This window comes from Bufo bufo, chromosome 7, assembly GCF_905171765.1.
Source record: "Bufo bufo chromosome 7, aBufBuf1.1, whole genome shotgun sequence".
Classification (NCBI taxonomy): Eukaryota; Metazoa; Chordata; class Amphibia; order Anura; family Bufonidae; genus Bufo; species Bufo bufo.
The window spans coordinates 113,606,458-113,628,719 of record NC_053395.1 but is presented as its reverse complement, the minus strand read 5'-3'; the positions used below and the strand labels follow the sequence as shown (position 1 = coordinate 113,628,719).

Here is a 22,262-nt window from a genome sequence, read left to right as displayed (position 1 = left end):
CAGTTCCTATGCTTCCTGGCTGATGTTTTGGTCACTTTTGAATGCTGCCGGTGCTTTCACTCTAGTGGTTGCATGAGACGGAGTCTACAACCCACAAAATGTGGTTAAGGTAATGCAGCTTATCCAGGATGGCACATCAATGCGAGCTGTGGCAAGAAGGTTTGCTGTGTCTGTCAGCGTAGTGTCCAGAGCATGGAGGTGCTACCAGGAGACAGGCCAGTACATCAGGAGACGTGGAGGAGGCCGTAGGAGGGCAACAACCCAGCAGCAGGACCGCTACCTCCGCCTTTGTGCAAGGAGGAACAGGAGGAGCACTGCCAGAGCCCTGCAAAATGACCTCCAGCAGACCACAAATGTGCATGTGTCTGCTCAAACGGTCAGAAACAGACTCCATGAGGGTGATATGAGGGTCCGACGTCCACAGGTGGGGGTTGTGCTTACAGCCCAACACCGTGCAGGACGTTTGGCATTTGCCAGAAAACACCAAGATTGGCAAATTCTCCACTGGCGCCCTGTGCTCTTCACAGATGAAAGCAGGTTCACACTGAGCACATGTGACAGACGTGACAGAGTCTGGAGACGCCGTGGAGAACGTTCTGCTGCCTGCAACATCCTCCAACATGACCGGTTTGGCATTGGGTCAGTAATGGTGTGGGGTGGCATTTCTTTGGAGGGCCGCACAGCCCTCCATGTGCTCGCCAGAGGTAGCCTGACTGCCATTAGGTACCAAGATGAGATCCTCAGACCCCTTGTGAGACCATATGCTGGTGCGGTTGGCCCTGGGTTCCTCCTAATGCAAGACAATGCTAGACCTCATGTGGCTGGAGTGTGTCAGCAGTTCCTGCAGGACGAAGGCATTAATGCTGTGGACTGGCCCGCCCGTTCCCCAGACCTGAATCCAATTGAGCACATCTGGGACATCACGTCTCGCTCTATGCACCAACGTCACGTTGCACCACAGACTGTCCAGGAGTTGGCAGATGCTTTAGTCCAGGTCTGGGAGGAGATCCCTCAGGAGACCGTCTGCCACCTCATCAGGAGCATGCACAGGCGTTGTAGGGAGGTCATACAGGCACGTGGATGCCACACACACTACTGAGCCTCATTTTGACTTGTTTTAAGGACATTACATCAAGGTTGGATCAGCCTGTAGTGTGTTTTTCCACTTTAATTTTGAATGGGACTCCAAATCCAGACCTCCATGGGTTAAAAAATTTGATTTCCATATTTTTTTTTGTGTGATTTTGTTGTCAGCACATTCAACTATGTAAAGAACAAAGTATTTCAGAAGAATATTTAATTAATTCAGATCTAGGATGTATTATTTTTGTGTTCCCTTTATTTTTTTGAGCAGTGTATATGTGTATGTGTATGTATATGTGTGTATATATATATATATATATATATATATATATATATACTGTGTGTGTGTGTGTGTGTGTGTATATGTATATATGTATATATATATATATATATATATATATATATATATATATATATATATATAATCTCTCTGGGCAAATAGATAAGTATGTCCAAGGATCCACTATGTCAATGGAGTCATTTGACATCAGGTCACACTTCCAATGTGACCCTAATGTCTCTGGGGGTGGCGCTGGTTATGAAATATCTAAAATTAGACAATGGACCCACCAATTGCCACCCCTCTCCATATCTGACACTATGTGGGTATGTAGGATATAGGTGTACTGCCCTTGTATTTTCTCCCCAATAAAGACAGGGGTCAATTGACTTTCAATGGGTCCGTGGAAAAATCGGAAAATGCACCGTTGTTCATCCGCGGCCGTGATCCGTGTTTCCTGTCCATCAAAAAAATATGACCTGTCCTATTTTTTTGACTGACAACGGTTCACAGACCCATTCAAGTCAATGGGTCCATGAAAAAACACGGATGCACACAAGATTGGCATCCGCGTCCGTGATCCGTGGCCGTTGGCAACTTTCACACAGACGGATCGCACTTTGTGAAAACTCATATCCGACAGTATATTCTAACACAGAGGCGTTCCCATAGTGATGGGGACGCTTCAAGTTAGAATATACTGAGAACTGTGTACATGACTGCCCCCTGCAGCACCCGATCTTTTACAGGGGGCTGTGACCTGCACAATTAACCCCTCAGTTGCCGCACCTAAAGGGTTAATTGTGCGTATCATAGCCCCCTGTAAGGCCCCTTTCACACGAGCGAGTATTCCGCGCGGATGCGATGCGTGAGGTGAACGCATTGCACTCGCACTGAATACCGACCCATTAATTTCTATGGGGCTGTTCACATGAGCAGTGATTTTCACGCATTTTATGCGTTGTGTGAAAATCGCAGCATGCTCTATATTCTGCGTTTTTCACCAACGCAGGCCCCATAGAAGTGAATGGGTTTGCGTGAAAATCGCAAGCATCCGCAAGCAAGTGCGGATGCGGTGCGATTTTCACGCACGGTTGCTAGGAGATGATCGGGATGGAGACCTGATCATTATTATTTTCCCTTATAACATGGTTATAAGGGAAAATAATAGCATTCTGAATACAGGGGTTAAAAAAAAAATAATAATAATTTAACTCATCTTAGTCCACTTGATCGCGGCCCGGCATCTCTTCTGTCTCCTTTACTGAACAGGACCTGTGGTGAGCATTCTTTATAGGTCAAGGACCTTTAATGACGTCACTCCGGTCATCACATGATCCATCACATGATCTTTTACCATGGTGATGGATCATGTGATGACCGGAGTGACGTCATCAAAGGTCCTTGACCTGTAATGGACGCTCACCACAGGTCCTGTTCAGCAAAGGAGACAGAAGGAGATGCCGGCATCGCGATCAAGTGGACTAAGGTGAGTTAATTTTTTTATTTATTTTTTAACCCCTCCAGCGCTGTTTTACTAAGCATTCTGTATTCAGAATGCTATTATTTTCCCTTATAACCATGTTATAAGGGAAAATAATACAATCTACAGAACACCGATCCCAAGCCCGAACTTCTGTGAAGAATTTCGGGTTTGGGTACCAAACATGCGCGATTTTTCTCACGCGCGTGCAAAACGCATTACAATGTTTTGCACTCGCGCGGAAGAATCGCGGGTTTTCCCGTAACGCACCCGCACCTTTTCCCGCAACACCCGTGTGAAACCAGCTTAAGAAATCAGGTGCTGCCAGGCAGGAGGGGGCAGACCCCCTCCCTCCCCAATATTATATTCATTGGTGGCCAGTGCGGCCTCCCCTCCCCCCCGCCTTGTTAAAATCACGTTCCGAATCCCCCATCATTGGTGGCCAGTGCGGCCTCACCTCTCCCCCCCTCGTTAAAATCACGTTCCGAATCCCCCATCATTGGTGGCCAGTGTGGCCTCACCTCCCTCCCCGTGGCCTCACCTCCCCCCCTTTAGTTAAAATCACGTTCCCCCATCATTGGTGGCAGTGGAGAGTTCCGATCGGAGTCCCAGTTTAATCGCTGGGGCTCCGATCGGTAACCCTGGCAACCAGGACGCTACTGCAGTCCTGGTTGCCATGGTTACTTAGCAATTTTTAGAAGCATTATACTTACCTGCGAGCTGCGATGTCTGTGACCGGCCGGGTGCTCCTCCTACTGGTAAGTGACAGGTCTGTGCTATAGGCAATGCGCCGCACAGACCTTTCACTTACCAGTAGGAGGAGCGCCCGGCCGGTCACAGACATCGCAGCTCGCAGGTAAGTATAATGCTTCTAAAAATTGCTAAGTAACCATGGCAACCAGGACTTCAGTAGTGTCCTGGTTGCCATGGTTACCGATCGGAGCCCCAGCGATTAAACTGGGACTCCGATCGGAATTCTCCACTGCCACCAATGATGGGGTAACGTGATTTTAACAAGGGGGGGGGAGAGATGTGAGGCCGCACTGGCCACCAATGATGGGGGATTCGAAACGTGATTTTAACTGGGGGGGGGGAGGCCGCACTGGCCACCAGTGAATATAATATTGGGGAGGGAGGGGGTCTGCCCCCTCCTGCCTGGCAGCACCTGATCTTTTACAGGGGGCTATGATACGCACAATTAACCCTTTAGGTGCGGCACCTAAGGGGTTAATTGTGCGTATCACAGCCCCCTGTTAAAGATCGGGTGCTGCCAGGCAGCATTGGGCAGTCATGTACACAGTTCGTAGGATATTCTAACTTGAAGCGTCCCCATCACTATGGGAACGCCTCTGTGTTAGAATATACTGTCGGATATGAGTTTCACGATCTAACTCAAATCAGATGGTATATTCTAACATAGAGTATATTCTAACATAGAGGCGTTCCCATGGTGATGGGGACACTTCAAGTTAAAATATATCATCGGATTGGAGAAAACTCTGATCCTATGGTATATTAACTCCTGACTTTACATTGATAGTCAATGAGGGACGGATCCGTTTGCAATTGCACCATATTGTGTCAACGTCAAACGGATCCGTCCACATTGACTTGCATTGTAAGTCAGGACAGATCCGTTTGGCTCCGCACGGCCAGGCGGACACTAAAACGACTTTTTTTTTCATGTCCGTGGATCCTCCAAAAATCAAGGAAGACCCACGGATGAAAAAACGGTCACGGATCACGGACCTACGGACCCCGTTTTTGCGGACCTTAAAAAAAAACAAAAAAAAACGGTCGTGTGCAAGAGGCCTGAGGAAGGTTCCAGTGTGTGGAGAATTAAAGTCACATTTATATTTACTTCTTCTGGAGTGCCGTGGAATATTTCTTTTTTTCTGTCTATCTATCTAAAGAGAAACCTAAACTTTTTTTTTTTTTTAAATGTCCCAAATGCCCTAAAAATATTTATTCTACCATACTTTATTTATTGGTTTTGACTTTTTACTAAAGATATTTCCCCTAAAGCTTTGATTTCCAGCCTGTTTTAAATTTGCTATTTTCGCCTATCACTTACTGCTGCTCCTGCCTGTGCCCCCCAAGGTTGGCTAAATGCTGGCATAGCACATGGGTAACCTGTAACAATGTGCTATGCCAGGATTAGCAGAGTGGAGCGGGCTCCTGCCTGTGCCTGCTTCGCTAAACTAAATGCTTACATGCAGGACTGTTAACCTAGCGAAGCAGGCACAGGCAGGAGCCTGCTCTGCTCAGCTAATCCTGGCATAGCACATTGTTACAGGTTACCTATGTGCTATGCCAGAATTTAGCCAGGAGCAGCACTTCAAAACAGTATCAATTTTTCTCAGTACACTTGCATACATTTCTTGAATGAAGTCAGCAGGAAGGTTCTTTCAAACATCTTGGAGAACCAATCACAGATCTTTTGTAGATGTAAGCTTGCTCAAATCCGTCTTTCTCGTTATGTAATCCCAGGCAGACTCGATGTTGAGCTCAGTGCTCGCTGGTCATCACTCCTTGTTCTTTAAGTTAAGATGGTTTTTAATGGCATTGGCTGTATATTTGGGGTAATTTTCCTGCCACAGAATAAATTTGGGATTGTGGGAAATGAGTGAAAGACTGCTTTCCACGCTCGTAATGGCCACTATAACTATTTAGCCATGGCCTTTGGCCTCTGTGATGCTGCCCTGTTCCAGGAGTTTGTCAGTGATGTCTTCCGCGACCTTCTCTTTGTGTTTTGTCTATTTGGATAATATCCTTGGCTTCTCTCACCATCTAAGGGCTCTTTCACACTTGTGTTGTTGGGTTCCGGCATAGAGTTCCGTCGTCGGGGCTCTATGCCGGAAGAATCCTGATCAGGATTATCCCAATGCATTCTGAATGGAGAGAAATCCGTTCAGGATGCATCAGGATGCCTTCCGTTCCGTAACGGAACGTTTTTTGGCCGGAGAAAATTCTGCAGCATGCTGCGCTTTTTGCTCCGGCCAAAAATCCTGAACACTTGCCGCAAGGCCGGATCCGGAATTAATGCTCATTGAAAGGCATTAATCCGGATCCGGCCTTAAGCTAAGCGTTGTTTCGGCGCATTACCGGATCCGACGTTTAGCTTTTTCTGAATGGTTACCATGGCTTCCAGGACGCTAAAGTCCTGTTTGCCATGGTAAAGTGTAGTGGGGAGCTGGGGAGCAGTATACTTACCGTCTGTGCGCCTCCCGGGTCGCTTCAGAGTGACGTCAGGGTTTCCCCACGTGCATGGATGACGTGTCACATGGATCACGTCATCCATGCGCATGGGGCGCTCTGAAGTCATTCTGGAGCGCCCTGGGAGCCGCACGGACTGTAAGTATACTACTCCCCCGCTCCCCACTACTACTATGGCAACCAGGACTTTAATAGCGTCCTGGGTGGCATAGTAACACTGAACGCATTTTGAAGACTGATCCGTCTTCAAATGCTTTCAGTTCACTTGCGTTGTTACGGATCCGGCGGGCACCTCCGGCAAATGGAGTGCACGACGGATCCGGACAACGCAAGTGTGAAAGAGGCCTTACAGCACACTGCAGAACTGTCCACACCATCTGCGAGAGAACAGATTATATGCCAAAATTGAAAAATGTCACTACCCTTCCTGGGCTTTCAGAAAAGAAGGTTATACCCATGGACCCTGTGTAACTGTCAGCAGTTTTGGAGTAGCCTTGCCCTACTGGTGTAGCTTTGAGCTACACACCAGTTCCTAGGTTTTGACAGTTATTACCGTCAGTTTATTCCACACCTCCACTTTTTTCTAGGCTGTCTCAACTTTTATTAGGTTTTCCCCACAGTCTAGATTCTGCACTGTCTAGGTGTCTCTTGGCAGTTATTCTTATATGTGGATATACAGTCAGGTCCATAAATATTGGGACATCGACACATTTCTAAAATCTTTGGCTCTATACACCACCACAATGGATTTGAAATGAAACGAACAAGATGTGTTTTAAATGCACTGTCAACTTTAATTTGAGGCTATTTGCATCCAAATCAGGTGAACGGTGTAGGAATTACAACAGTTTGAATATGTGCCTCCCACTTGTTAAGGGACCAAAAGTAATGGGACAATTGGCTTCTCAGCTGTTCCATGGCCAGGTGTGTGTTATTCCCTCATTATCCCAATTACAATGAGCAGATAAAAAGTCCAGAGTTCATTTCAAGTGTGCTATTTGCATTTGGAATCTGTTGCTGTCAACTCTCAAGATGAGATCCAAAGAGCTGTCACTGTCAGTGAAGCAAGCCATCATTAGGCTGAAAAAACAAAACAAAACCATCAGAGAGATAACAACAATCAAGAGAAGACTTCACCAGAGTGAATACAGAGTGTTCACCACGAAATGTAAACCATTGGTAAGCCAGATTAGAGTTTGCCAAACGACATCTAAAAAAAGCATTCACAGTTCTGGAACAACATCCTATGGACAGATGAGACCAAGATCAACTTGTACCAAAGTGATGAGAAGAGTATTGACAAGGAAAGGAACTGCTCATGATCCTAAGCATACCACCTCATCAGTGAAGCATGGTGGCGGTAGTGTCATGGCGTGGGCATGTATGGCTGCCAATGGAACTGGTTCTCTTGTATTTATTGATGATGTGACTGCTGACAAAAGCAGCAGGATGAATTCTGAAGTGTTTCGGGCAATATTATCTGCTCCTATTCAGCCAAATGCTTCAGAACTCATTGGACGGCGCTTCACAGTGCAGATGGACAATGACCCAAAGCATACTGAAAAAGCTACGAAGGAGTTTTTTAATGGAAAGAAGTGGAATGTTATGCAAGGGCCAAGTCAATCACCTGACCTGAATCCGATTGAGCATGCATTTCACTTGCTGAAGACAAAACTGAAGGGAAAATGCCCCAAGAACAAGCAGGAACTGAAGACAGTTGCAGTAGAGGCCTGGTAGAGCATCACCAGGGATGAAACCGAGCGTCTGGTGATGTCTATGCGTTCCAGACTTCAGGCTGTAATTGACTGCAAAGGATTTGCAACCAAGTATTAAAAAGTGAAAGTTTGATTTATGATTATTATTCTGTCCCAATACTTTTGGTCCCTTTAACAAGTGTGAGGCACATATGCAAACTGTTGTAATTCCTACACCGTTCACCTGATTTGGATGTAAATACTCTCAAATTAAAGCTGACAGTCTGCAGTTAAAGCGCATCTTTTTCCTTCATTTCAAATCCATTGTGGTGGTGTATAGAGCCAAAAATGTTAGAATTGCATCGATGTCCCAATTTTTATGGACCTGAATGTATCCTTTGTGGGAGCTGGAGCTCACATAAAAAGGTTTGTCCAACAGGATGCTCAGTTTTGACTACTTCTCTGCAGTACACAACAATTCCATCAGGGACAGAGAACTGCTTGACATTCAGCTACCTCTGGAGGAGGTATATGGATCACAGAAACGTGACTTCAGTCTGCTCAGTGCCCTAATCCTTGCCAATTTCTGCATTTTCACCCAGCAGAGAAGAATATCTAGGCTAATGCTCTTTCTCAGGTAGAGGAGCCCCAGCACATCGTTGATCCTGTCCGCATAATTTCTGTCATTTCAGTTCAGTTTAAAAGGGTATTCTCATCTTGCTACTTCATTCTCAATTGCTGCCAGCTAGCTGTTCACTTCCTGGTTTTCTGCTGCTAAGGCTGGGCGGGCTTAGGCAGCTAGAGTGAAGGCTGGCCACACCTCCTTATGACATCACACTGAGAGCTGAGTCCTGCGTGCTAGTTTATGTGAAAAGTATGACTCATCAGTCTGGCAGCCTGCAGTGTCTGTGAGGGGAATGGTCACTCAGAGAGCCATGTGACGTGAGCTCAGTGTACAGTAACACATGGCTGTTCTGCAGTTTTACACATAAAATCTCTGTCTGATCTTTTACAAACCCATTCTGTGCATCAAAAACTATAATTCCATATTATACATTAGCCCAAAAGCTTGACCATCCCCCACCCACCAGCACTGATGCAGATTTGTTTCCATTACAGCTGTACTCCAGTTGTGTATAAACCTTACACTATGTATCTTTATAGATGCATATACAGCTCAGCTACATGTGTCTTCTCCAGTCCCCTAACATCACTTTGGCTGAATGGCTTCCTATACAGCCCTACTACATCTTTATTCTACTCCCCCGCTAGCACTGTGTCTGAAAAGCTTCATATACAGCTCTACTACATTTGTCTGTTTATCTCTTCAACCAGCACTATGTCAGAACAGCCGCATATTCAGCTCTACTACATATGTTTCTCTCTTCAACCAGCACTGTGTCAGAACAGCCGTATATTCAGCTCTGCTACATCCGTTTCTCTCTTTCACCAGCATTGATGCTGACCTGCCACATATACAGCTCTACTTCATCTGTTTTTCTCTTCAACCAGCACTGTGTCAGAACATCCGCATTTTCAGCTCTGCTACATCTGCCCCCAAGTGCCTCCATCTGCCCCATATAGCCGCCCATTAGCCTCATATAGCCGTCCATCTGCCCCCAAAGCTGCCCATATAGCCTCATATAGCCGCCAATATAGCCTCATATAGCCACCCATATAGCCTCCATCTGCCCCCAAAGCCCCACATATAGCATCCCATAGGCCTCCATCTGCCCCAAAAGTGACTCCATCTGCCCCCAATCGCATATATAACAAATACTCACTCCGCTGTCTCTCCCACGCCGTCCGCACTCGTCTCTTTCTTCCACGAACTGATCGGCCGCGCATGCGCAGATCTATTTTCAACGCAGCTCAAAGGAAAATAGATCTGCGCATGCGCGGCCGGCCGGAGACGTGCGCGATCTCGAGAAGAATTGCGGCCGCCACTAAATCACCAGGGAATGATGTGCGCAGGCACGGCCCATGGATGCGGCCAGCGAGCGGTGGCCGTATCCATGGGCAGCGACTATAAACAATGCTATATGATTTTTCAATTTTATTCAAAACCTATAGGATTTAGAAAAAGGATTATATTTAGGAAAAGCCTCGGGGGTGGGGGGGGGATGAAACATGAATAGCCAGATGATAATACCCCTTTAATACTTTTTTCATATTTTTTTTTTTTTTTTACTCAGACCAACTTGGTTCTTGAAGATCCAGTGGGTCTGATGCCTCTATAATACACTGCAGTACACTGTATGTTCTATTACTTCCCAGCAAGAGCCTGATCAGGCTTAGGCCGAATGCACACGGCCGTGTTCCGCGGCCAAGAGAGTCCGTGGTATGCCGGGCTGGATTCCTGTTCAGAGCATTGGTTGCTATGACGCGTGTGCTTCATGTTGCCGCTGTACTACAGTAATACACTATACCAGTGTACTGTTGTGTTTAAAATTATTCAACCCCCACTGAAATTGAGTGTTTTGGCCAGTTGGACATTGATTTTGATCATTTCAATCATCTTGTTTACAATTAAATCAAAGAGGCACTTGTAAGTCAGACAAATATAACATAACATTTATAATGAAATAACCACAAATGTCTTTTCTGTGCTCACATCATTATCAGTTTTATTCAACCCTCAAGTGACATTCAATCTTAGTACTTAGTACAACATCCTTTTCCAGTTATAACAGCTTTTAAACATGAAGCATAGCTTGACACAAGTGTCTTGCAGCGATCTACGGGTATCTTCGCCCATTCTTCATGGGCAAAAGCCTCCAGTTCAGTCACATTCTTAGGCTTGCGCGCTGCAACTGCTTTCTTTAAGTCCCACCAGAGGTTCTCAATCGGATTTAAGTCTGGTGACTGCGATGGCCACTTCAAAATGTTCCAGCCTTTAATCTGCAACCATGCTCTAGTGGACTTGGAGGTATGCTTGGGATCATTGTCCTTTTGAAAGGTCCAACGTCTCCCAAGCCTCAGGTTTGTGACGGACTGCATCACATTTTCATCCAATATCTCCTGGTACTGAAGAGAATTCATGGTACCTTGCACACGCTGAAGCTTCCCTGTACCTGTAGAAGCAAAACAGCCCCAAAGCATGATTGACCCCCCGCCATGCTTCACAGTAGGCAAGGTGTTCTTTTCTTCATAGGCCTTGTTCTTCCTCCTCCAAACATAGCGTTGATCCATGGGCCCAAACAGTTCTAATTTTGTTTCATCAGTCCACAGAACACTTTTGTGGTTTGTCCACATGACTTTTGGCATACTGCAGTCGACTCTTCTTATTCTTTGGAGACAGCAAGGGGGTGCGCCTGGGAGTTCTGGCATGGAGGCCTTCATTACACAGTGTGAGCCTTATTGTCTGAGCTGAAACTTCAGTACCCACATCTGACAAATCTTTTTTCAGTTCCTCAGCAGTCACACGGGGACTTTTCTCCACTTTGCGCTTCAGGTAGCGCACAGCAGTCGAAGTCAGCATCTTCTTTCTGCCACGACCAGGTAGCGTTTCAACAGTGCCCTTTGCCTTGAATTTGCGAATGATGCTTCTTATGGTGTCTCTTGGTATGTTTAACATCTTTGCAATCCTCTTATAGCCATTGCCCTTCCTGTGAAGAGAAATCACCTCTTCTCTTGTCTTCCTGGACCATTCTCTTGACTTCACTATGTTTGTAAACACACCAGTAAATGTCTAGAACAGGGGTGCACAACCTGCGGCCCGGAGGCCACATGCGGCCCTTGATACTATTCTGTGCGGCCCCCAACCATCTGGTAACAGACATGTATGCCTATGTCTTGTGGCTGCTCACATGTATTTTTCATGTATTTCTCCCATTAGATGGGAGTCCTGGAAGTGTAACTAGACATTAATGGTATATAATGTGTGTTCAATATGCCATAAGTACAATATTTCAGTTGTTAACGCACCTTTAAATTTTAATTTCGGCACTCGTCATTGGTTTAGTCTGGCAATGTGGCCCCCAACCAGGAAACGTTGTGCACCCCTGGTCTAGAAGGAGCTGAGTATCACAGTCCTTTTAAATCTGCCTAATTGGTGCTTATTATTCTTGATTGCTGCTCCTTGACATCCACAGGTGTTTTCAATACCTGATCGAAAACACTTGAATGAACCTCTGTTCTTAAGAGTGGTAGTCTTTAAGGGGTTGAATAATTGTGTCAATGAAGAAATCACAAAAAAAACATTTAATACTGTATTACAAAAACAATTGATGTCGTTTTAGTTGCATTTGGTTCTTTAAAAAGTCCTTGTAAGATTTCATTCTGAACACAATTACAAATGTACACTAAATTCCCTAAAACCCTTTACAGCATTGGGGGTTGAATAATTTTGAACACAACTGTATTACTGTAGTGCAGCGGCGGCATGAAGCGCACGCGTCATAGCAACCAATGACACCGTGCGTTCCTGCTCTGAACTGGAATCCAGCCCGGCATACCACGGACCGCTCTCGGCCGCGTGCATTCGGCCTTAGGGTACTTTCACACTAGCGGCAGGACAGCCTGCCGGATCCGTCCTGCCGCTATTTTGCCGTGCCGCCTCTCTGTCCCCATTGACTATAATGGGGAGGGGGCGGAGCTCCGGCGCAGTACGGCAGTGCGCTGTGAGAAGCCGCCGGACGAAAAAGTTGGACTTGCAGTACTTTTCGTCCGGCGGCCTTTCGCCGTGCACTGCCGGGGCTCTGCCCCCGTCCCCATTATAGTCCATACGGACGGAGCGGTGGTCCGGCGAAATAGCAGGCGGAACGAAGCCATCCTGCCGCAAGTGTGAATCTACCCTTTATGCCATGGTAACCATCGTGGCTGACACAGCAGCGCAGCGCCCGGGAGGCAGCTCCATCCCAGGAAGGGGTTAACAGCTGACATCAGCTGCCAGCATGGGGTTCCACTCTGCCAACCATGAAACTGAAAGAGAGGGAAAGAGGGGGGGTCGGGACAGTTATCCACAGCAGGGGGGGGGGGGTACGGGACAGTTATCCACAGCAGGGGGGGGGGGTCCTGTACAGTAACAGAGCGCCGCAGCTCCATCCCTGGAAGTGGTTCACAGCAGCTGCCAGCATGGGGTTCCACTCGGTCAACCATGAAACTGAAAGAGAGAGAAGGAAGGGAGGGGGGGGGGGGGGGTTGGGAGGGTTGGGACAGTTATCCACAGCAGGGCAGCTCTCCTCACCATTCACTGATCCCGGCTGCTCTGCTGAACGCTGACAGCTCCCCTCCTCCTCCTCCTCCTGAAGGTGGCGGGGGGTCGGCACAGTAACACAGAGCAGTGCAGCCCGTTCTCACCATTCACTGATCCTGGCTGCGCTGCTGAAGGCTGACAGCTCCCCTCCTCCTCCACCATTCTCTCCCTCTACGACCGCTACATACAGAGCATGCGCGGCTCTGTTTGTGAAGCGGCAACGCTCTGGGCATTGGGCGCCGTGCGCGCTCATGTGATGACTGAGCGGCAGGCAAGAAGAAAGAAGAGGAGCTTATGCGCAAGCGTGGCCCAGGGACTCTCTCCAGAGGAGGTGGACGTTTCTAGGGGAGACCAAATCAAACACTGGGGTACAATCCACAATATTTGACCTAGAAAGGTAGAAATGTAATAATAGTTTATATTGGCAAAAATGATCATTGGCACATACTTAATGAAATAAAGTATGATAATTAAGATGAGAATACCCCTTTAACCACCTCAGCCCCCAGTGCTTAAACACCCTGAAAGACCAGGCCACTTTTTACACTTCTGACCTACACTACTTTCACCGTTTATTGCTCGGTCATGCAACTTACCACCCAAATAAATTTTACCTCCTTTTCTTCTCACTAATAGAGCTTTCATTTGGTGGTATTTCATTGCTGCTGACATTTTTACTTTTTTTGTTATTAATCGAAATTTAACGATTTTTTTTGCAAAAAAATGACATTTTTCACTTTCAGTTGTAAAATTTTGCAAAAAAAACGAGATCCATATATAAATTTTGCTCTAAATTTATTGTTCTACATGTCTTTGATAAAAAAAAAATGTTTGGGTAAAAAAAAAAAATGGTTTGGGTAAAAGTTATAGCGTTTACAAACTATGGTACAAAAATGTGAATTTCCGCTTTTTGAAGCAGCTCTGACTTTCTGAGCACCTGTCATGTTTCCTGAGGTTCTACAATGCCCAGACAGTACAAACACCCCACAAATGACCCCATTTCGGAAAGTACACACCCTAAGGTATTCGCTGATGGGCATAGTGAGTTCATAGAACTTTTTAATTTTTATCACAAGTTAGCGGAAAATTATGATTTTTTTTTTTTTTTCTTACAAAGTCTCATATTCCACTAACTTGTGCCAAAAAATAAAAAGTTCTATGAACTCACTATGCCCATCACGAAATACCTTGGGGTCTCTTCTTTCCAAAATGGGGTCACTTGTGGGGTAGTTATACTGCCCTGGCATTCTAGGGGCCCAAATGTGTGGTAAGGAGTTTGAAATCAAATTCTGTAAAAAATGACCAGTGAAATCCGAAAGGTGTTCTTTGGAATATGGGCCCCTGTTTTTTTTACATATACCCATGCTGGGTGAGAGAAATATCTTGGCAAAAGACAACTTTTCCCATTTTTTTATACAAAGTTGGCATTTGACCAAGATATTTATCTCACCCAGCATGGGTATATGTAAAAAGACACCCGAAAACACATTCCTCAACTTCTCCTGAATACAGAGATACCAGATGTGTGACACTTTTCTGCAGCCTAGGTGGGCAAAGGGGCCCATATTCCAAAGAGCACCTTTCGGATTTCACTGGTCATTTTTTACAGAATTTGATTTCAAACTCCTTACCACACATTTGGGCCCCTAGAATGCCAGGGCAGTATAACTACCCCACAAGTGACCCCATTTTGGAAAGAAGAGACCCCAAAGTATTCGCTGATGGGCATAGTGAGTTCATGGAAGTTTTTATTTTTTGTCACAAGTTAGTGGAATATGAGACTTTGTATGAAAAAAATAAAATAAAAAAATCATCATTTTCCACTAACTTGTGACAAAAAATAAAAAATTCTAGGAACTTGCCATGCCCCTCACGGAATACCTTGGGGTGTCTTCTTTCCAAAATGGGGTCACTTGTGGGGTAGTTATACTGCCCTGGCATTTTCCAGGGCCCCTAATGTGTGGTAAGTAGGTAAATGACCTGTGAAATCCGAAAGGTGCTCTTTGGAATGTGGGCCCCTTTGCCCACCTAGGCTGCAAAAAAGTGTCACACATGTGGTATCGCTGTATTCAGGAGAAGTTGGGGAATGTGTTTTGTGGTGTCATTTTACATATACCCATGCTGGGTGAGAGAAATATCTTGGCAAAAGACAACTTTTCCCATTTTTTTTACCTTTATAGAACAAACCTCTCCTTCCCCATGGGACAATGTGCAAAGCGCAAATCGCCCAAAGATGTGGCAAAGTACGTTATGCACTTTATCCCAGGTGAAAGGATAGGTTTGCAGCAGCTGTGAGTAAAAGGGCCCTAATAGCCCTGTGTGCCTGTCCTGTGAGATGCAATCCCTATGCTAGGTGTACCTGTGTGTGGTACTTCCGGAAACACTCACCAAAGCATAGGGCAGGGTGGTCAGGACAGTCAGGACAGAAATAGCGGGTGTCACGCCTTATTCCACTCCTGCTACAGACACGACATCTTTTTCGGGGTGACGGTTGGGTTGAGGTACCAGGAACGACACTGGGGAAATGTCGCTCGTGTAAACGGCTAACTACACTGGTGGATGGGGCCACGGAACCTCCTGGATAAAGGAGGTTCTCGATGATCTCTTCCTGGAATTTGAGGAAGGATCGTGTTCTCCCAGCCTTACTGTAGAGAACAAAACTATTATACAGCGCCAATTGAATTAAATATACAGACACCTTCTTATACCAGCGTCTGGTTCTGCGGGAAACTAAATACGGAGACAACATCTGGTCATTGAAGTCCACCCCTCCCATGAGCGCATTATAGTCGTGGACACAGAGGGGCTTTTCAATGACACGGGTTGCTCGCTCAATTTGGATTGTCGTGTCTGCGTGAATGGAGGAGAGCATGTAAACGTCACGCTTGTCTCTCCATTTCACCGCGAGCAGTTCTTCGTTACACAAGGCAGCCCTCTCCCCCCTTGCAAGACGGGTGGTTATAAGCCATTGGGGGAAGCCCACGCGACTAGTTCGCGCGGTGCCACAGGCGCAAATCCGTTCTAGAAACAAATGCCTAAAGAGGGCCACACTTGTGTAAAAATTGTCCACATAAAGATGGTACCCCTTGCCGAATAAGGGTGACACCAAGTCCCAGACTGTCTTCCCACTGCTCCCCAGGTAGTCAGGGCAACCGACCGGCTCCAGGGTCTGATCTTTTCCCTCATAGATCCTAAATTTGTGGGTATAGCCTGTGGCCCTTTCACAGAGCTTATACAATTTGACCCCATACCGGGCACGCTTGCTTGGGATGTATTGTTTGAAGCCAAGGCGCCCGGTAAAATGTATTAGGGACTCGTCTACGCAGATGTTTTGCTCGGGGGTATACAAATATGCAAATTTCTGGTTGAAATGGTCTATGAGGGGCCGAATTTTGTGGAGCCGGTCAAAAGCTGGGTGGCCTCTGGGACGGGAGGTGGTGTTGTCGCTAAAATGCAGGAAACGGAGGATGGCCTCAAATCGTGCCCTGGACATAGCAGCAGAGAACATGGGCATGTGATGAATCGGGTTCGTGGACCAATATGACCGCAATTCATGCTTTTTTGTCAGACCCATGTTGAGGAGAAGGCCCAAAAAAATTTTAAGTTCGGAAACTTGGACTGGTTTCCACCGGAAAGGCTGGGCATAAAAGCTTCCCGGGTTGGCGGATATAAATTGTGTGGCATACCGGTTTGTCTCTGCCACGACTAAGTCCAAGAGCTCCGCAGTCAAGAACAGCTCAAAAAATCCCAGGGCCGAACCGATTTGAGCCGTCTCAACCCGAACTCCAGACTGGGCGGTGAAAGGGGGAACTAATGGTGCGGCTGAAGTTGGTGACTGCCAATCAGGATTTGCCAACAACTCAGGGATTCTAGGGGCTCTACGGGCCTGTCTGTGCGGTGGCTGCGACGGGGTAACTACTGCACGTGCCACCGTACCAGCTTTAACTGCCCTTCTGGTGCTCGCCACGTCACCATGTTGTACGGCAGTGCTGGTACTAGGTCCAGGGAGGGCTGCGCTGCTGGTGTATGCCTCACCACGTGATCCGGCAGCGACAGCCCCACTCTGCTGCTCTTGAAGCGGATCCTGCATAACCTGTGGTCTAGCGACACGGGACCGGGTATACCTGGTGCTGCCAGGGACCTCAACCTCCTCGTCCGAACTTTGGGTCAGAGAGCCACTGCTTTCTACAGGTTCATATTCTGACCCGCTAGATTCGTCAGATGAGGGTTCCCACTCCTCATCCGACTGGGTCAGAATTCTGTAGGCCTCTTCAGAAGAATACCCCCTATTTGACATTTTGGACTACTAAATTTAGGGGTATTCCCTGAGACTACCCAAGAAAAAAAGCAAGCCTGTCTTACAAAGGGGAGGCTAGCGAAGTACCGGAGGCCGCTGCGGTTGATAAAAAATCTCAAAACGGATTTTTTTTATCGCCGCAGTGCGTGTAAAATGAATGTGCAGTGATCAAAAAAATATATATTTTTTGTCACTGCGGTGGGGCGGGCGTGGGTGAACGCACGTGTGGGCGACCGATCAGGCCTGATCGGGCAAACACTGCGTTTTGGGTGGAGGGCGAGCTAAGGTGACACTAATACTATTATAGATCTGACCGTGATCACTTTTGATCACTTACCGATACTATAAAAGTACAAATGCTGATTAGCGATATGCTAAACAGCGAATAAGTGACTGCGGTGCGGTGGGCTAGGCGCTAACTCACGCTAAACTACCTAACCAAGGGGCCTAAACTATCCCTAAAACCTAACAGCCAATACTAGTGAAAAAAAAAAAGTGACAGTTTACACTGATCACTTTTTTTCCTTTCACTAGTGATTGACAGGGGCGATCAAAGGGGTGATCAAAGGGTTAATTGGGGTGCAGGGGGGTGATCTGGGGCTAAGGTGTAGTGTTTGGTGTACTCACAGTTCAGTCTGCTCCTCTGCTGGATCCAACCGAAGAAAAGGACCAGCACAGGAGCAGACAAGCCATATAACAGATCATATTTACTAATATGATCTGTTATATGACTTGTGATTAGATTTTTTGAAAATCGCCAGCCTGCCAGCCAATGATCGTTGCTGGCAGGCTGGTGACGAACTTGTTCTTTTAATTTTGCCGGCCCGCGATGCGCATGCGCGGGCCGGCTTTGAGCGAAATCTTGCGTCTCGCGAGATGACGCGTATATGCGTGATTGTGCGCAGCGCTGCCACCTCCGGAACGCGAATCTGCATTAGGCGGTCCGGAGGTGGTTAAGGACATTCCACCTGACAAGACATACGTCCCCATGGCCAAAAGGATCAGGTCCTAACTTGGGAGAATCGCTCCAAAAAAGCTGGCAATGTAGGTCTCTACAAGACTGCATCTTTGATCTCTCTACATTTCTGGTGGCCTACAATCTCTAGAGTTATCAAGGATTATGTATTCTCCTGTACCACTACTTCCCAGAATACAACTCCTAAACAAAAACCTGCATTCTTTCTTCCTTTGCCATTACTTAAAGTACCTTGGCAACTCATAGCCACAGACTTTATTACCGATCTTCCTCCAGCTAGTCTGCTAGAGCCTTCAAAGGTGTGCTGTTATACATTTGTCTGTTCAATGTACCGACTTCTGCCTGTTTTCCAGATTTGACCCTTTGTTGCCTAACCTGACCACTTCCTAATCTCCATACTGACACTGTACTGTCCGCCCTGACCTTGGACTGTTTATTGGATTACATGAACCCTGCCTGCCCTGACTTCAGCCTGTCCCTGACTACGTTTTTTCTTGATCCCTTGGTGCTCCTTGTCATTGTCTCTTGACTCCCGTGGGTCAACAGTCACTTGAATAGCCATTACTCTGAGAAGTAGCAGTCTGGTAGTTCCCCTGCAGCAAAGTCCAGATTTCTGTACAGGGGTTAAATTTTGAAAACCAGGTGGATCACTTTAATAACTGCCATTGGGAGTAGCCTCATGCCAAATGTGTTCAAGTGGCACAGTGAGCCCACGCTCTCTGCATAACACATGGCCTATGACCTAACACAGTCTTGCTCAACCTCACGTTTGTAGCATACTTTGGCTGGTTCTCACCCAGTTTTAAAGAGGACCTTTCATGGGTCCAGACTTTATAAACTAAGTATCAGGGTATGTAGGGCATACAGTGGGGATCTAATAGCGCTTACTATTTTTTCTGGGCGCTGCTCAGTTTGCCTGCTGTGGCCCCTTTAAAATTCTCCCGCCCTGTATGCTCATTTTTGCATTGGTACAGGGAGTAGGAGCCTGCCCTGTTTCTCAATAGGTGTCTCCTTCTCCCTGGCTGTGAGCTGTCCAATCGCAGCGGAGAGCGTCACAGCCAGGGAGAAAAAAACTTCACCTTCTCCCTGGCTGTGAGAAACAGGGCAGTCTCCCCCTCCCTGTTCCGATGCGAAAATTAGCATACAGGGCGGGATAATTTAACTGGGGCCACAGTGGGTGAAAGGAGCGGTGCCCATAAAAAATTGTAAGCGCTATTAGATCCCCACTGTATGCCCTACATACCCTGTTTACTTAGTTTATAAAGTCTGGACCCATGAAAGGTCCTCTTTAAGCCTCCTACATGGTTGTTTCTGTTTCAGTTAATGGCTTTGTTTCAGCCTACATATGAAAATGAAGATCATTATCAGTTGTTTAGTATACCTGGTTAATCATATAGCTGACTATAATCCTACAAAATCCCTGACTTTGTGCACAGAGAACATTTGCTGCTGTTTTGAAGGCAAAGGGTGGTCACACCAAATATTGATTTGAATTAGATTTCCCTTTTGTTAATTCACTTTGCATATTATTGATACAAATAAATAATTGACTCTTACAGTATATTTTTGAAAGCAGTCTTACTTTGCAGTATTTTTCTGTCACCCAACTAAAACTTTTGCACAGTACTGTGTGTGAGTATTGGCAATTCGATTGTAGCATTGAACTGTTCAATCAGTACTTTTTCATTATAAGATTTTCTCCTGGGGGTAGCCTTGAACTGTTCAGTACTTTTCCAGAAAGGAAAGCTAATTCTTTTGGGTTTCTGAGAAAGATATTCAGTAAGGCTATCCAATGCCAGTGAAATATGCTAATTTGCATATATTTTTCACAGAAACATAGAGCAGCAATGGCTGGTCTACAGTATTCCTCATGCGTACTCATCGGTCTCCCTAGTAAAGAGCACCCCAATACCCCAGCAAAGACCATTCCACTAAGGCCTCATGCACATGAACGTAATTTTGGTACACACCCGATCTACGAATGAGTACCCATTCATTCTGTGTGCTGTCCGCATTCATTTGTCTGTTCCGTCAGCCCTCATAAAAATAGAACATGTTCTATTCTTGTCCGTTTAGTAGACAAAGATAGGATATTTCTACAGGGGTAGAAAAAAGTTATAAAATGGGGGCTTACACACACCCGTATCAGTGTTTTGTGTATCTGTGGTTTGCAGACCACGAAACAGTTATGGTTGTGCACATGTGGCCTAACTAAGTTTTTTGAGACACTCCGTTTTCATTTTGGAAGGAGAATTGAGTTGTACATGTGATTCGGAGAAGTGTAATATGGGGATATTCAGTGCTCTTGTCCTTCTAGAAGTAGAACTGGTTGGCATGCCTCTTCCCCAGTGGAGTATTACGCATGGGTCTCTCTCTGTGTGATTCGGCCAAATGGAATCACAAGATATTTGGGTTTGATAGGTTTTAAATTTTGGGGGAAATTTGGAATTAATTCCAAATTGATCAAATCAGTTCACTCACCTCTACAACATAGTCATCAAAAATTAATACTTGACCCTTTAAGCAGTTCCCTACCAACCATAGACTATAAACATTTGGGAGGTCAAGACTTATCTCTGATCCAAATTTTTTAAATGACCATTCAGATGTTGCAGCAACTGCTGAGTGGAGGACCCACTGTCAGAGACAGCAGGGCTCCCCACAGAGAAGGCAGGGATGTTTTTTTCACCGTTCCTGCCTTCTCTATCACTCTATACACAATGCTGAACTAGCTATGTGTATATAGATCAGGAAGTGTCATACCTCTTCTTGTTCCTCCCCCAGAGGTCATGTAACCACCTCGGTCCCGAAGTCTGCATGAGCTTTTGGGTCTTGTCAAACCCATATTAGCTCTACTGTGAGATTGAACAGCACTATAAGCTTGTGTAAAAAAAAAAAGTTTTTTTTTTTTTTTTTTTAACTTCTTTCCCCTCCCAGAAAAAAAGAAAAATATATTTGGTGTTACCATATTCCGCAAATAATGAGCACATATACAAGACAATCGCAAAAAAAAAAAAAAAAAAAGTGTCTGAGAAAATGGCAACAGAAAAATGTCACTGCATCATATGGGGCGAATACTAATGAGCACTTCCATTATGGTCCAGGGGGAATTAGGGGTCTGTTTGAGGGTCTTATTAACATTGGGGGTCTGATTGGGGCTGTGAGCTGAGGTCTGATTAACATTGCGGGTCTGATTGCTGATCTGAGGTCTAATGAAAAATATTTTTTTGTTATTGTCCTCCTCTAAAACCTAGGTGGTGTCTTATGGACTGGTGCACCTTATAGGTTGAAAACTACGGTACCTTAAGGGGTGTAGTTTCCTAAATTTGGTCACTTCTTATGGGATCCATTATTTCACCCCAGAGCCTCTACAGTCATCATAAAGACCAAATCAGCACATTGGGCCTAAAAATATGCTCTCTTAATCCTGAGCTACATGCTGGTGTTTCTAAAACCAGGATGCATAGCATAATAATTACAGTGCTGACTTTTCGCATTGGCACACAATGAGCACAAGATATTGGGCACTGAAATGGCATATTTGTAGAAAATGGCAACTATGCACCATGCTTTGTTTTTACAGTACTTCCTATGCAGTAAAACTGACCTGTTACTTTCATTCTATAGGACAGTACGATTACAACTAGGGATGAGTGAATCGACTTCGGATGAAACATCCTTAGTCACTTCGCATAAAACTTCGTTCCAATACTGTACTGATCAGGAGCTCCGTACAGTATTAGAATGTATTTGTACTGTAAAAAAGCATTTCCCGAACTCTGGTTCAGTTCCAAGGTACCACTTGGAACCGAACCAGAGTTCGGAAAATGTTTTTTTTTACAGTACAAATTTAATTTATTAAGTTATTAGCTGAAGTCTCACGAGGCTTCATGAAGCAATAACTTCGGCTCATCGGAGCCAATACATTCCAATACTGTACAGTGCTCCTGCTCAGTACAGTATTGGAACAAAATTTTATGCGAAGCGACTAAGGATTTTTCATCCAAAGTCGATTCGCTCATCCCGAATTACAACA

The 22,262-nt window shown here is 45.7% G+C and overlaps 1 protein-coding gene across 2 annotated transcripts in view; it reads left to right on the top strand.

The window, feature by feature from the left end:
• Positions 1–22,262, top strand: part of HIBCH (3-hydroxyisobutyryl-CoA hydrolase) — a 516,160-nt gene that overhangs the window by 205,065 nt on the left and 288,833 nt on the right. The gene's annotated exons all lie outside the window — the stretch shown is intronic.